We start from the raw sequence: 14,982 nt of genomic DNA, 5'->3' as shown, positions 1-14,982 counted from the left end.
TCATGGGGTTAGATTAGTTAAATGTCGAAAGCGACTGTTTTACCCCTATTTATTCTATTAATGATGATTTAGACATGAATTCTGCTGCAATGTTAGTACTCAGATTCAATGATAAGGTAGACACTGCATGCCATCTCCTTACCTCTCTCATGCTCTCCTCTCCTTCTACTCGTCTCTACTCCTCTCTTTTCCTTCTCTCTTACCACTATTCCCTCTTCCTCTCCATGTCTCCAATCCTGACATGGAGAGGTGTCCTTTCCTCACCCTACCAGTCCTACCGGGGCAGAGCTGGAGTGTCACAGTATGTGTGGTCTAGCTCAGCGGTCCCCAACCACCGGGCCGCGGACCGGTACCGGGCCGCGGGACATTCCTAACTAGGCCGTAGGTTAACGAGGCTACGACATGACTAGAAAAAATTGAGATTATTTTTTTTAATTCATGCAAAATGCATGCACACTTAATAAACTCAATTTACTTCGCAATACTGTCACTCTTTTACATAAGTCTATATGCAGTTGTTAGATTGCATATAACATGTTTGCATTTTTGGCAACCTCTGTGCAACACAACCCAACCACCCCCCCACCCCCACTCCCCCCCCTAACCCGGTCCGTGAAACTATTTGGAGAATCATACCGGTCCTTGATGCGGAAAAGGTTGGGGACCCCTGGTCTAGCCGGTGACCCTCCCTACATCTGGTTCAGGAATGGAGACAATGTAGGACAGGGAGTGAAGTACTGGGCCTACATTCAGTCTGGAGACAGCTATTCATGTGCTGTTGAAGGATACGAACGTCTCCGCTCTCCTTTAGTGTGTAAGTCCCCTCCACCGTACACTGACATGATACCAGATGTAATGGACCCTTTAGGGTACAGAACTACATATTACCATGAACCAGTGCAGAGCCCGTTCCAAACGAGCCTCTGCTGAACGGGCCGATCGCTTGGCCTCCTGTGTTTCTGCTAGCAGCTTTATCGAACGTCACTCTTTTAAAATACTTCACACTCGACACGACACTTCCTGTGTTCTCAGAAACACGAAAAGAGAAGTTGATAAAGGACATGCAGACATACAGAGACACTTCTAGTTATTGTTCGACTAATATAACGGTTGTGTATCCAGCATCCAAGTACAGTGACCAAGTGAACTGCAGAGCCCTGAAGCCCCGCCCCACTGCTGCACAGTTTGGTTCAAAGTGTGTTAATGTTGAACGTGTCGTGTGTCCAAATAAGTCAACACTGCACTTCCTCAGCTCTCAGCAATACGCACGGCAAGCGTGAAGTAGATCAGATGAACTGTCCTAGAGATATACAGAGGTCATACTTACATATGTGTAGCATCTGTAGTAGCTGCTATCACTGCTGTATAGGGGTAATTTGTTAGCCTAGCGATTGTTGGTACTACACTTGGTTCTATGAACATCTTTATTGTATCGATAGCAATATATTGTTTCACTTCTTATGACAAATTTTCTTATTGTCAGTCGCTTTGGATAAAAGCGACTGACTAAATTCCTAAATGTAAATATACATACATAAGCTCAGTCACCTGGAGATCTGGGTGTACGACAATTACAAAAGATATTTAAGGTAACATATAACACAAACCTTCTAGAACAGGGGTGTCAAACTCATTTTAGCCTAGGGGCCACATGGAGGAAAATCTATTCCCAAGTGGGCCGGACCGGTAAAAATTTGGCATAATTTTGTAAAATTAAACATGCTGTGAGCACACCAAACACAGGTTTCCCATTTACTTCCGTGAATAAAAAGTACGATGACCATTTTTCTTGTAAAACTCTGCACTGTGTCCACTTTTCGTCTTTTTGACAGAGACATTTTGGGGCAATGAGAGTGCCAAAGCGCATAATGTTGGAAGTATAAAGGTACGGCCACACCAACCGCGTTGCTCGCGGTAGGGGCGTTGAAAATCGGCATTTTTGCATAGGGAACCATTGGTCTAGGCACGGTACACGCGTTGAAGCGTTGCGTTGGGGGCTTTAGGCGCGGAAGTTGCACGTAATTACGCACGTAAACGCAGCCTGGCGGACTATTTCTCTGCTGATCAACACTACGAATGCTGGAAACACACCAGACACACCATGTGAAGTTATTTAACCCGATTAGTGTTATTTATATCAGAGATTATTTAATCTAACCCGATCTAAACTCTATCATGCACCCAAACGCGGCGTTTGGGTTTCCTACCTCGGACTCCAGCGCAGCCACGGCCGACATCTTTCTTTATTCTGGGTGGAAATAGTTATAGTTACGCCATTAAATGCGTTTATGGAAACATTTTTAGCGAGAAATGTGCATTTTAATTTCATAATTTTTGCTCAGTGAATGTGAAGGATGTTTGGTTTGATAGTTATGACGAAGAGGGAACGCTCCGTTCACTTGCATGGACATGGACTCATCTAGCTGCGGTGGCGCGGTGACGCGGTGGAAGCGTTGAACCACCACACACCGATCAAGCGTCAGGTTAGGCGCGGTACTCGCGGTATCCACTGCGAGCAACGCGGTTGGTGTGGCCGTAGCATAAGGCAGAGCGACAAGGTAGCTCCGGGCTAGCTGCACTACCTGTTTATACTTGCTCCCTGCTCAGCCCCGGTATAAAGTTTGCTTGTTTAACATAATTGCTATTGCGATTTCTAGTGGACACATTAAGAACAGCAGTTTCTTTCATTGAAAAATAGCAGATCATTTTACGTTACATTCCAAAGCGACTTCCAGTTACACACAATTGTCCAGTAGTTCAATGTACAACAAATTAGTCAGTGCCAGTCAATGCAATTCATGTAATGCTAGGAAGGATTTTTATAATTTTTTTATTTTTTTATTTTTTTTATTTTTTTTTTTACAATACTGTACTTCACAAAATCATCTCGCGGGCCGGATTAAACCCGTTCGCGGGCCTGATCCGGCCCGCGGGCCGTACGTTTGACACCCCTGTTCTAGAACCTACAAACACAGACAGACAGACAGGCAGACAGGCAGACAGGCAGACAGACAGGCAGACAGACAGACAGACAGACAGACAGACAGACAGACAGACAGACATAGCCTAAATACATTTCTCACCCTATCGGTAGATGCACTGAAACTGCCGGTATTAATGATGGAATTAATATGGTTAATGAAATGTAACTGTTAACAGATGCTCCAAAGACCCCCTCGGTGACCGTGAGTCCCTCTGGTGAAATAGAGGAGGGCAGTTCAGTGACTCTGAGCTGCAGCAGTGATGCCAACCTAGCACCTTCACCTGGTTCCAGGAACATGAAGACTCAGTGAGAGAATCAGGACAGAACTACACCATCACTGATATCACATCTGAGCTTGGGGGAAACTACTACTGCCAAGCGCATAATGCATAAGGCCTATTTATGTTGTAGTTTGTATTCAGTGTTTGAAATCAACATCATCATCATGGACAACAACAGTAGCTGTGAGAGGCATTGTTGTCCTACTTTCCACCATTCTCCTCCTCATCTTCCTCTGGATAAGGTGAGATATTCTCTCTTTCTTGTTTTCCATTCCTTCACTTCTGCTGTTGCTTCTTCACCTCTCTGTTCTCTTCTACAGAAGAAAGAGGTACTCCAGTAAAGTATGTGGACAGGGAGGAAGGCCAGATACTGTGGAGGAGGTGAGACACAGGAAGCCATTTATTACTAACCCATCCTTTACTAAGACACACAGTGGAAATGACAGACTTGTAGTTGTTTCCTTAGTAAGGTTCCTTCTCTATAACTCTAGCCCAGTGGCTAGGAGAGACTGTGCATCCTTGTGTCTAACTTTTATTAAGAACAGCCCAAACTTCAACCCTTGTCCTCGATTTGGAACATTCTGAAATGGAAATAATTTATGTCAACATTTTGCAGCTTAAACAAAGCCCATTTTAGTATGAGTGTGCTAATGACCTCCAAACAGAATGACTTTTAGAAGTGGGAAAAGACTGATTGCCGTAGTCATAATGATTTCACATGAAGAGACCTCCTTATTCGGTTGTTTTTGTGTAGTTCAATCAGTTGTTTGCGTTAATCAACCTGTCTGGGAGCCAACACGGTTCTGTTAAGGGCAAAATATTGTGTTGTAAACATTGGCATTCGGGTCCGGGATCACTTGCTAATTTTTCTGCACCCATAAAATCCTGAAAGTGAAGCTGGAACAGGGAAAGAACTGCATAATGTGTTCAATATTAATATTTAAACTTTTAAGATGCACGATTAGGATAATAATAAACCTTTATGGATCATACAAGATATAGCAAGCGTTAGAGGGGCTATCCGTGGCCTACTGCTGGTTAAGGAGCTGGATCTGTAATCAGAGGGTGGCAGATCGCATCCCAATCCGTGGGCAAAAAAAAGGACACGGTGAGTAGGTGTGTAGAACCTTCCAACGTACTAATCCACGGATGAGGTGCCCTTGAGCAAGGTAACTGAAACCCCAACCTGCTCCCCGGGCGCTGCTCCCCGGGCGCAGCTGCCCACCGCCCCAGGTGTGAAAGGTTTCATGAGCGCCCCGTCTTCCGGAGCACATTTTCCGCTGAGACGGGAGGGATCCGAATCTACCTCTTACACCTCCTGCTTTAAATGACGCAAAATTACAATTTTTGCATCAGGAAGTGTAAGAGGGGGGGGGGCTCTAAAAAACTACAAGCGATAGGCTTGTTTCAAATCGTCTGCATTTGCGGGCAGCATGCACCAGACTTGACAACATCCACCGGAACTAGTCAGAAACACGTCAAGTTCCGACCGACCACGTCGAGTGTGCATTTCTCGTAGGTTGAACAAGCATAGTTTGGGAGAGGGCACGCCTCCTTGAAAGGAGTTACGTCATTTCCAATGACGTATTAATGACATTCCACGTAATTCCACGTGGAATGTGTCTTATAGCCGCATATATTTGAGATCATAGGCCGTGTTCACATCTAGGTTTTTTTTAAATCTGCCAGCGCTTGTTATACATTATATTCCTATGGAGCGGCCGTTTTATTAAACGCCTCTCCCAGCGTTTTTTTCTGCCATACGGAGCGTTGAAAAAAGTTCAACTTTCAGGAAGAAAGCGGCCGACGTCAGACGTCTTTTTGGCAACTAACCAATCACAAGCGGAACATTGACACTTCGTCACGAAGGAAACTCTGAACTGTCAAAACAAGAAACAATGGCAGAGAAATTACTCAGGAAAGTGCCGGTGGAGCGATTAATAGTTTTAATTACAGAACATGTCGAGATCCACGACATGTCTAATGGGCTCTAGCCTGGATACGTAGTAGTCGAGTAACGTCTGGTCTAGAATGGGTTCGTTGCTAGGCGATAGAAAAAACGCTCTCGGCGCTTATAGGACGAAGAAAGCTGGCAGCGTTTTTTGTCCGATAAGCGCCAAGAGTGTTTTTTCAAAGAGACGCTATGAGCATTCATCCCATTGGCTAACGGAGGACCATGTGCTTTTTTTTTTTGACGCAGGGGGTTTTCCACTCATTACAATGTGATCCCTCCACGGCAATATATGAAGCTATGAGCATTCATCCCATTGGCTAACAGTAGACCCGATGGCTGCACATTAACGGCGAAATCGGTGACATTACTCAACACAACTCCACCAATGTGTCCTTGTTAATTACACAAAATGTATGGGTTAAGGCTATGGACATCAGTTGTCCTGTTTTGTGCTTTGATTGAGAGAAACAATAATTTTTTTGATCATTGTTGGGTAGCTGAGGTCGTTGCTATAGAGACCACGTCCGTCCGCCTTTTTTGACAACTGACAGAGCAACCCTTTCTCAACAAAATTACGTTTCTAGACAACTATTCGGCATTCTTAATTACGTTTGTCGGAAAAACGTATTTTGTCCGTGATTACGTTTTATTGAACCTATCGCAAATACGTATTCGTTCTCAGCCTATTTTTTGCCAATTATTTACCGTGTTACTATTGCAGAATAAAGAATAAATTCATGCATTATCATTCAACTTGAACGTGTTTTTACAGTATGGAGTGGCGGAGGGATGACGTATGTTGGCCAACCCGGAAGTGAGCGTCGCCCTGGGTTCCCTTGACAACAAGCCAATTGGATTTTGGATGATTGCAGAACATTTTGCATTTTTTGAAGCATGCTACACAGAACGAAACGTAAACCCATGCAAATAAATGCTCCATGGTCATAATAATTTAAATATAATTAATCTCCTGTGTGTGTAGGGTATGTATTCAATTTTTTTCCAATGGGGCTGCGTTCAGGTCACTTGACTGTCCTGGTTGCTATGGTGGTTGCTATCGGCCGCCCCCTCTAATCCTTACATGGCTCTAAAAACCACGCGGCAAAGGAGCTGCCTTCAATTGTGTTGTTTTTGTCGTAAACTAGGGTCCGATGGTTAAAAAATAGACAGATATTCCAAGGTATCCTTAAAAGGAACGTTGGATGTTTTTATTTTCTGCAGTTTTGACTTGGTCTACACCTATTTTTCTTAGGCAAAACACCAAGCTCATTGATTTAACGAGGCAGGGTTATTTTAAACAATTAATTAAATATGTGTGAGAGGTCAGTCCTCCTTCTGAGTTTGCTTCCTACTTATGTCTAGTGTACACCCCTACTGTCCACAAGCAAAGGGGGGCTCAAAGGACGTATACGCATCAACCTGTGGCTCCAGCCCTACAGGAAATGACTCAGCAAGTGCTCCATCTCGTTGCACCTCACCCAGCGGCTCGCTTGCAAGATTTTGGCCTGAAGTTCTTCCCAGACCTACACCCTAGCCATCCAACATGCATATCTGAGAACAGTGGCGTAGCTTAGTTGTGCTAGGCCTCGGGGCAAGATCGCGCAAAAAAGTTTTCCCAAATGCACTGTTATTTGGATGAAGCCCCTCAGAAGTGTTGCCTTCATGACCTAGTGGTTCAGAGTGTGGTGGAAAAACAGTTTTTGAGATAGGAAGGTCCTAAACCGCCCTGAAATTTGAATACCTTATTCTAGGGCCTAACAGGGACCCCCGCACCGAAACATGGCCCGGTCGGACCCCGAGGGCAGGAATTCTAGGGCCTAACTGGGACCCCCGCACCGAAACTTGGCCCGGTCGGACCCCGAGGGCAGGCCCCCCCTTATGTGTGTGTGTGTGTGTTTGTCTATGTGTGTGGGTGAGTGTGTTTGTATGTGTGCATGTGTGGTTACCTGCCTGCTTGTGTGAGCAAGGAGTAGAAGGACAGAAGAATAATACAAGTATTTTTAAAAAGCAGATCTTTCTTTGTGGTCTAAAAGGGTGATTATATGCTAAGCCCAGTAGTTACCAGGCTTCTGTTCCTTCTGCGAATCATGGTGTGAAGAGGAACGAAGTCTTCCAATGCTGTTTGGTGTCTGTTCGGCTAACTGCATCAACTGGAACCACAGACTAGAAGTCAGACCAGCTTCCTCCTCTACACTAACTTGTAACTTGTATTGCTATGGTTAATGAATCTAATTCATAGAGTTTTGCTTGTATGTTGTTTTTAACTGTTTATTTTTCTTCCTCCAGGTGTGTTTAAAAATCTCCCAGAACAACATAGTGAGAGAGGAGAGGAATCCCTATGAATAGATCAGCAGCAAGAGGATTTCTAGCTTTCCTTCTATCAGTACCAGGTTGGTTCATTTACATCGTTAACATTTTAACTGTTTCAATAACATACATGACAACCAAGCAACTAGAACGAGGAGAGGGTGAAACCACAGCATGTTGAAGATGGAATAGTAGTAAACAGAACATTAAAGAATCACCATCTAGAACGCTGTTTGGTTAAACAGACCACGAGAATAGAGAACGGTCCACTTTATATGTTTCAGTCATCGTAAAATACCACTTTGTTGCAGGTTGTATACAGCCTCTTGAATTGAAGGTACTGTTTTTAAGATAACAATACTTTCCTGGTTGCTAGACGATCCTGAACGGTATACATCATGGGGTTAGATTAGTTAATTTTTGACTTTTTGAAAAGAGTTAAATGTCGAAAGCTACTGTTTTACCCCTATTTATTCTATTAATGATGATTTAGACATGAATTCTGCTGCAATGTTAGAATTCAGATCCACTGATAAGGTAGACACTGCATGCCATCTCCTTAGCCCTCTCATGCTCTCCTCTCCTTCTACTCGTCTCTACTCTTCTCTTTTCCTTCTCTCTTACCGCTCTTCCCTCTTCCTCTCCATGTCTCCAATCCTTTCCTCTTCTCCTCTCCTCACCTCTTCTCCTCTACGTTCCTTGTCTCTACATCTGAGTAAAGACAAAGCTTATAGTCACATTACCACAAAAGAAGCACATAGACTTTAGGGCCGAGGCCTCCAGAGACAAGCACAGTAGCCTCCACTACCCTGTTACGCATTGGGGCTGCAGCGACCTATAGGTGCTCTACCACATCCTAGCACGTGGTATCCTTACCGGGCACCACAATCATGGACTAATCATCCACAGTGCTTAGGTTGTCAATGCCTATTCATTCCCTTTGCTCCCCTCACTCCCTGATGTATCTTCAAAAACGTTTTTCGTGTTGTATTTTGCCGGAACGTGGATCCTAGTTTAGACTTTTAAGAATAGTGCATTTGAGACACTATTCTTACCTTTATTTTCTTGCGGAAAGTCTGTTTTTTGTACTGCGTTTGTACTTGCTTCCCCAAAGAAGAAGTTAGTGTGTGATATTCAGTTAGTAATAACACACTACCCCCCCCCCCCCCCAGCTCAGTGGTCAGCATGTATCTGTAGTTTCTCCACCCACCAGCCTCCATCTCTTTATGTATCTTCTGGTCTGTTCTTCAGGTGAACCTCTGTGTCTTGGTTATTCTCAATGAGATGTGTTTTTTTTTCACAGTGTTTCAGGGTAATGGTGACTGGACAGTTACTTACTCATATAGTAATGTCTGCGCTTTAAGAGGAGCAACGGTTGACATCAGCTGCGCTTATGATTACCCTGATGAGGTACAGTACCTCCCTGACACAGTCAAACCACTGTGGTTTACTAAAGGAGACGACCATCAGCCAGTTGATTTGCTAAGTGATACAGACTATACAGGTCGTGTTGAATCCAGCCGTGGAGAGGTCAGCTGTACTGGGTCCAGATGTCATGAAACATGTACCCTGAGAATCAGAAACCTGAGACAGAATGACTCTGCTGTCTACAATTTTAGGTTCACAACAAACCAACCAGGTGGGGAATATACTGGTGACCCTGGAGTGACGTTATCTGTAACAGGTAAACTTGGATTACCAAAGAGTGCAGTGTGTGTGCGTTGTTGTTTATCTGTGTGTTTTTATTGTTTGTGTGTGTCTGGCTGTGTTGGTTCTATAAAGTTTGTGTTATTTGTTATCTTAATTATTTAGAATAATTATGTATAACTTGTTCTTCAACCCATATCTCCAGGTGAAGGTGTCCTTTCTTTACCCTACCAGTCCTACCTGGGCAGAGCTGGAGTGTCACAGTATGTGTGGTCTAGCTGGTGACCCTCCCTACATCTGGTTCAGGAATGGACAGAATGTAGGACAGGGAGTGAAGTACAGGGCCTACATTCAGTCTGGAGACAGCTATTCATGTGCTGTTGAAGGATACGAACGTAGTGTGTAAGTCCACTCCACAGTACACTTGATGAACTGTGGCATGATACCAAATGTATTGGACCCTTTATGGTAAAGAACTTAAAGCCAATTGAAAATGAATTGCCGGAATTTTACATGAAATGTAACTGTTAACAGACGCTCCAAAGACCCCCTCAGTGACCGTGAGTCCCTCTGGTGAAATAGAGGAGGGCAGTTCAGTGACTCTGAGCTGCAGCAGTGATGCCAACCCAGCAGCTAACTACACTTGGTTCAGGGATATTACAGATCGTTACTCCAGGTACATGAACCAGGGACCACAGCTCATCTTTACCTACATCCTGTCTTCGGACTCTGGACAATATCGCTGTGACGCTCAGAATGAATTTAGAAAAAAATCTGCCACCAAGTCTATTAATGTTAAATGTGAGTAAACACAATACACAATAAAATGACCTTAAATCAACATATATGATTAACTCAAACTAATCCACTTTTTGATTTTCATATGTAAACAACTATGAATCCCTTATCATAGTGCATTGCAGTTGTTGCTGCACATTGTTTCATAACTTAAGGATAGATACTGTTATTTTGTGTTCATGACAGACGCTCCAAAGACCCCCTCAGTGACCGTGAGTCCCTCTGGTGAAATAAAGGAGGACAGTTCAGTGACTCTGAGCTGCAGCAGTGATACTAACCCAGCTGCTAACTATACCTGGTTCAAGAAACATGAAGCCTCAGTGAAAGCATCAGGACAGAACTACACCATCACTAATATCACATCTGAGCTTGCAGGAAACTATTACTGCCAAGCACATAATGCAATCGGACATCATGACTCCACATTTTTGATAATTAAAGGTAATTGGTCATTTTGAAAAACACACACACACACCTTCAACACAGGCACAGGCACACAGTTAAACATTGGCCTATTTATGTTGTAGTTTGTATTCAGGGTTTGAAATCGACACCATCACCATGGACAACAACAGTAGCTGTGAGAGGCATTGTTGTCCTACTGTCCACCGTACTCCTCCTTGTATTCCTCTGGATGAGGTGATATATTCTCTCTTTCTTGTTTCACATTCCATCACTACCGCTGTTGCTTCTTCATGTCTTTGTTCTCTTCTCCAGAAGAAAGAGGGCCTCCAGTAAAGCATGTGGACAGGGAGGAAGGCCAGATACCGTGGAGGAGGTGAGACACAAGAAGCCTTTTATTACTAACCCATCCTTTACTAAGACTATCAGAATGAATTCCTTTGCGTGCCACTGAAAAGCGCACGCGTTCCACTAGTTGTACTCGTAACACAGTATGAGAACCAATGGAATAGAGCATAATTTATAGATTCTATGATTGTATCGGGTAAATGTCAGGCGTTTTAAAAATTGGCATTAGAGATCACAAGCTAAGCTATTTTCTTTCGTAAGTCAAATCCTATATGTGCATTATGTGTTTCATGAAGCGTTCAACAAAAGTGTTATTTATTCACACATAAAGGGTGCAGGATTGGTCAGGTGAACTAAATTGTGACAATGTAGATATAGCATTGGCTATCTTCAAAAAAAAAAAGTGTTAGTTCTTGATACATTAACTCAAACAAAATGATTAAAAACAGAAGACAGCTACATGGATTACTAGTGATATTTTAAGCATTTAAAAACTTGCAAGATTAAGGATCAGTTAATGATCCGACCTTAGGAATCAGGAAAGCTAAAACCAAGCGTGCTTTTAGAAAGTGAATTAACATTTTTGTGAACCCCAAAGATTAAGGAAAGTGTTGAAGCAAATTAATCTTCAAGATGATCTATTCAAACAAAGATAAAATAGATTAACGTCAGTTTAAACACTGATTGCATTTTATCTCATCACTTCAACACTTCACTACTGTTGCTTTGCCTTTGTCTCAGAGTTGGCTTTTATCTCTGGAAATAATGGTCCCTCTATCTTTGAGAGCTTTGACCAGGACAGCAAGTCAGCACAGGAAGCACAGACTATCTGTCTACAGTCTGGTTCAAGAAGACACATTACAGAGACACTTGTTTCACTCAACTTGTTTATTATGATATAAAGATGTAAAGCATCAGAGAAAATTACACTGTAATAATCCTGATCTACTCTCTACGCTTTTGATACAGGAGACAACACCATTTTGTTTGGCAAAGGGACACATCAATAGAGAGGTTTAAATGATATTTGACGGATAGATGATGGTGGGCCAGGTCAGAGGGATTGTATCAGTGGCCAGATAGTTGACTTGTGGGGTCCCCCTGGGATAAATCCTTGGCCCTGTTTTGTATTTGATTCATGTCAATGTTATGATGGGGCAGTTGAGTGCAAGTTGCTTCTTTATGCGGAAGCCTTACTGGTAACAGATAAGGATTCAGTAAGATTCAGGACACACTAGAGAAGGAACTGGCCTCTACAGCTGTCTCTACATCATGGCACAACAGAATCCATTTAGTTTGGCCTGAAGCACAAGTTAAAGGAACATGCAAGAGTGAGATCCTGGAAGAAGTAGCATCACATCCAAACCTAATGCTCCTTATCTTGGAGCGACAATCAACAAATTATGTCTGGTGACCTGGTTAGCATTCTTCTTTTGCCACTCTAAATCATTAAATCAAGAGTTAGAGAACTGTTGCTTATAGCCTTTATTCAGTGCCATAATGATTGTGCATAACAAGCCTGGGCCTCGTTTCCCGATAACGATGGGTCTTCGCTCATGCGATCATTCTCACGATGGATCTTGCGAACCTTTGTGAATTCCTTTGGAGCGTTTCCTGAAAGTCCTCTTAACATGAACGCGCGCCTTTCAGTGCACTCACGACGTTCGTAGGATTGTAACTGTCCACTGACACGGTGCTGAAACTGGCTATGTAGCAGGGGGAGACGCAGGAATGTCGCAGGAAAACGGGGTTAAAAAGGGTTAAAATATCTCCCCATCAAGGCCAACAGCAGAGTAGCCTACAAAAAGAATAGACTGCAACAATATGAATGCTAAAGATATTAAAACACACTTGATTAGGCCTATGTCGACATATGTATCAGTCCTAATCCTGAATGCACTGCTCGTACATTTTTTCACAGCATATTCCCCCCTGAAATCATGCTTTGCGCTGCAAAGAGAGCCAACCTTATCTGATTCGGCATAAGGTTTCATTGATTGGCGCGCACGCTCTAGTCGCGCACGCTCTATTCTAAATAGAATATTTGTAGACATTAAAAACGCGACGTTCCATTCATTCATTTTCATTCAAACGCAGAGGCTAGGCATTGACACACGGCTATTGCTGACCCGATTAGGAGGGCTTGGTCTAGATCCTGCCCATATTGTTGAGATGGATGATGTAGGCTATAGCCTAGGTCTTTTTACCCTGCCAAGCCGGTTCGGCCGCAGCTTGGCACGCCCAGTGATTTCACCTTCTTATCTCAAGTTTTCTGTGTAACACCGAGGGTGTCAAATCCCCCGTTCGTCACAGCGCAGGCTTTCTTGGTTCACTGGAGAAGGCGGGGCTGTGCCTCACCGAAGCGCCTAAAGTGCTTATTGCAAACAATCGCAACAGAAAATGCCTGCAGAAATTCTCCGACACCCGCTGGTCTCCGCATGATTCATGTCTACAGTAGCCTATGTCTTCTGTCGTTGATCAATATCAGCACATTTTAACCACGATGGTTGAATTAAAATCAGAGGGAGACAGCAACTGCAGCTCGAAAGCGACCTCCTACACAAGAGCAATGGAATCATTTGATTTTATTATATGCCTTGTGACGTGGCGTTTGAGTCTAGGAGTATTATATTGACGGTAACCACTGTTTTTGGTTGTGAAATTGTGCCAGCTGGGCATTCCGTGGTATTGGATGTGTTTTAATAAAACACATCCAATACACTGATTGTCCGCTGGTGACGCCACTGAGGCTATAGTAAGCTAACGATGCTCTTAGCATCCTACGAGTACCCCTGGAGTCCTCGTTAGCTATGAGCGTTTTCACGACATTCGTTACCAACGATGCTTTCGGGAAACGGTGTGAAAACTGTACGATGCTCGTACGACGCACTTCACGATCCACTTAGGCTAACGATGCTTTCGGGAAGCAGGGCCCTGGTACACTGGTTCATCACAGAAACTAAAAAATGTAGTGCAGGTGATGCAAAACAATGTAATCAAATACATCTTAAATGCCTTTCAAAGAACACACATAGGATCCCAGGAGTTTAAACTTGGCAGTCTCTTCCAGTGGCACATCATGTGAACCATCTGAAGCTAAACCATCTGTACGATATTATTAATAGAACAGTTCCTGGTTGCTTGATGTGCCACATTGCCATGGTGCATTAGCAACATGGTCAGGTCATCTGCGCTTTTCCACTGATAGATTTCAGTGGAATTCATTATCATTGTCTCAGATTTAAGAGTCACGACTTGACAAAGGAATGTTTGCTATAAAGCATGGTGGGACCAATAAGCACCACCAAATGTCTCTTAATGAACCAGAAACACATGACCTTCATGTGTTCAGGAAGTGTGAAGTGTTTATTTAAATGTTCTCTTCTGTCCTCACTCTCCATCAGCTACTTCCTGTTCCTGTGTATGAAAACATCTCAGCTCTGACCAATCGCTTGGCTCCTGCAGCACAGAGAGAACCAATAGAAGAGCAGGATGGCCACCACTGTGCCATCATCCACACCTTTTCCTCAGACAACCAGTAAGTAACTCACTGATTGGCTGGCTCCTGTGTCCAATCAGATCACACAGATGAGGTCCTTTACTCTGTGGTCAACATAGACTATGTTTTGTAACTTAATCAACCCAGTGGATCTGCTTTACAGGGAGGCGGAAGTTCATATCTCCTCTGTTTTATTTCAAGGGACCAGGACCAGACGGAGATGGGAGGAACCTCAGAGTTGTAAGCACCGTCAAACAAACACCCCAGAGTGTGAACCAGTAGCGGCAGCAGGATTTAAATAGTGTTACTGAGTATAGTGTCTGATTCATCCAGTTGAAACAGGACAATAGGATGGCTGATTGTTTGCTGAACATCCTAAGGCTGTTTTCTACTTCTCTATCATAAATATGGTATCTTTGCATTTTATTAATGGTATTTATTTGAGTATGGTGATCCTGTGATTGTCATTACCATTATTGCGCTATATTAATCAATTGTTTATATATTAATCAATCAACGTAAAAATTAAAGTATCCAATCTCATTGGACCTTTGACCTTACGTGATGCTTACATTAACAAAAAGTTTTTCATGCCTCATTCTGATATTCTTTGATTTCAACTGTTTTTAAATAAATAACAACTTTTAATGTGTTGACTCCATCTATTGTCACGTTCTCCTGAAGTTGGTCTAGTCGAAACACACACTTCTACATTAAGCAGATGTTTAGATATGAGTTTACAATAGGTTTAGCCAGTATTTTG

The 14,982-nt window shown here is 43.1% G+C and overlaps 1 long non-coding RNA gene across 1 annotated transcript; it reads left to right on the top strand.

The window, feature by feature from the left end:
- Nucleotides 1-10,324: 10,324 nt before the first annotated feature.
- On the top strand, nucleotides 10,325-10,748 carry LOC130377133 (uncharacterized). Its single transcript, XR_008894129.1, has 3 exons — nucleotides 10,325-10,411; nucleotides 10,498-10,609; nucleotides 10,688-10,748. It is a non-coding gene; the product is annotated as an uncharacterized LOC130377133 (long non-coding RNA).
- The last annotated feature ends 4,234 nt before the right edge of the window (nucleotides 10,749-14,982 follow it).

The sequence above is a fragment of the Gadus chalcogrammus genome, chromosome 23, assembly GCF_026213295.1.
Source record: "Gadus chalcogrammus isolate NIFS_2021 chromosome 23, NIFS_Gcha_1.0, whole genome shotgun sequence".
NCBI lineage: Eukaryota > Metazoa > Chordata > Actinopteri > Gadiformes > Gadidae > Gadus > Gadus chalcogrammus.
Note: the sequence above shows the minus strand (reverse complement) of the source record. Positions and strands in the feature narration are given on the sequence as shown.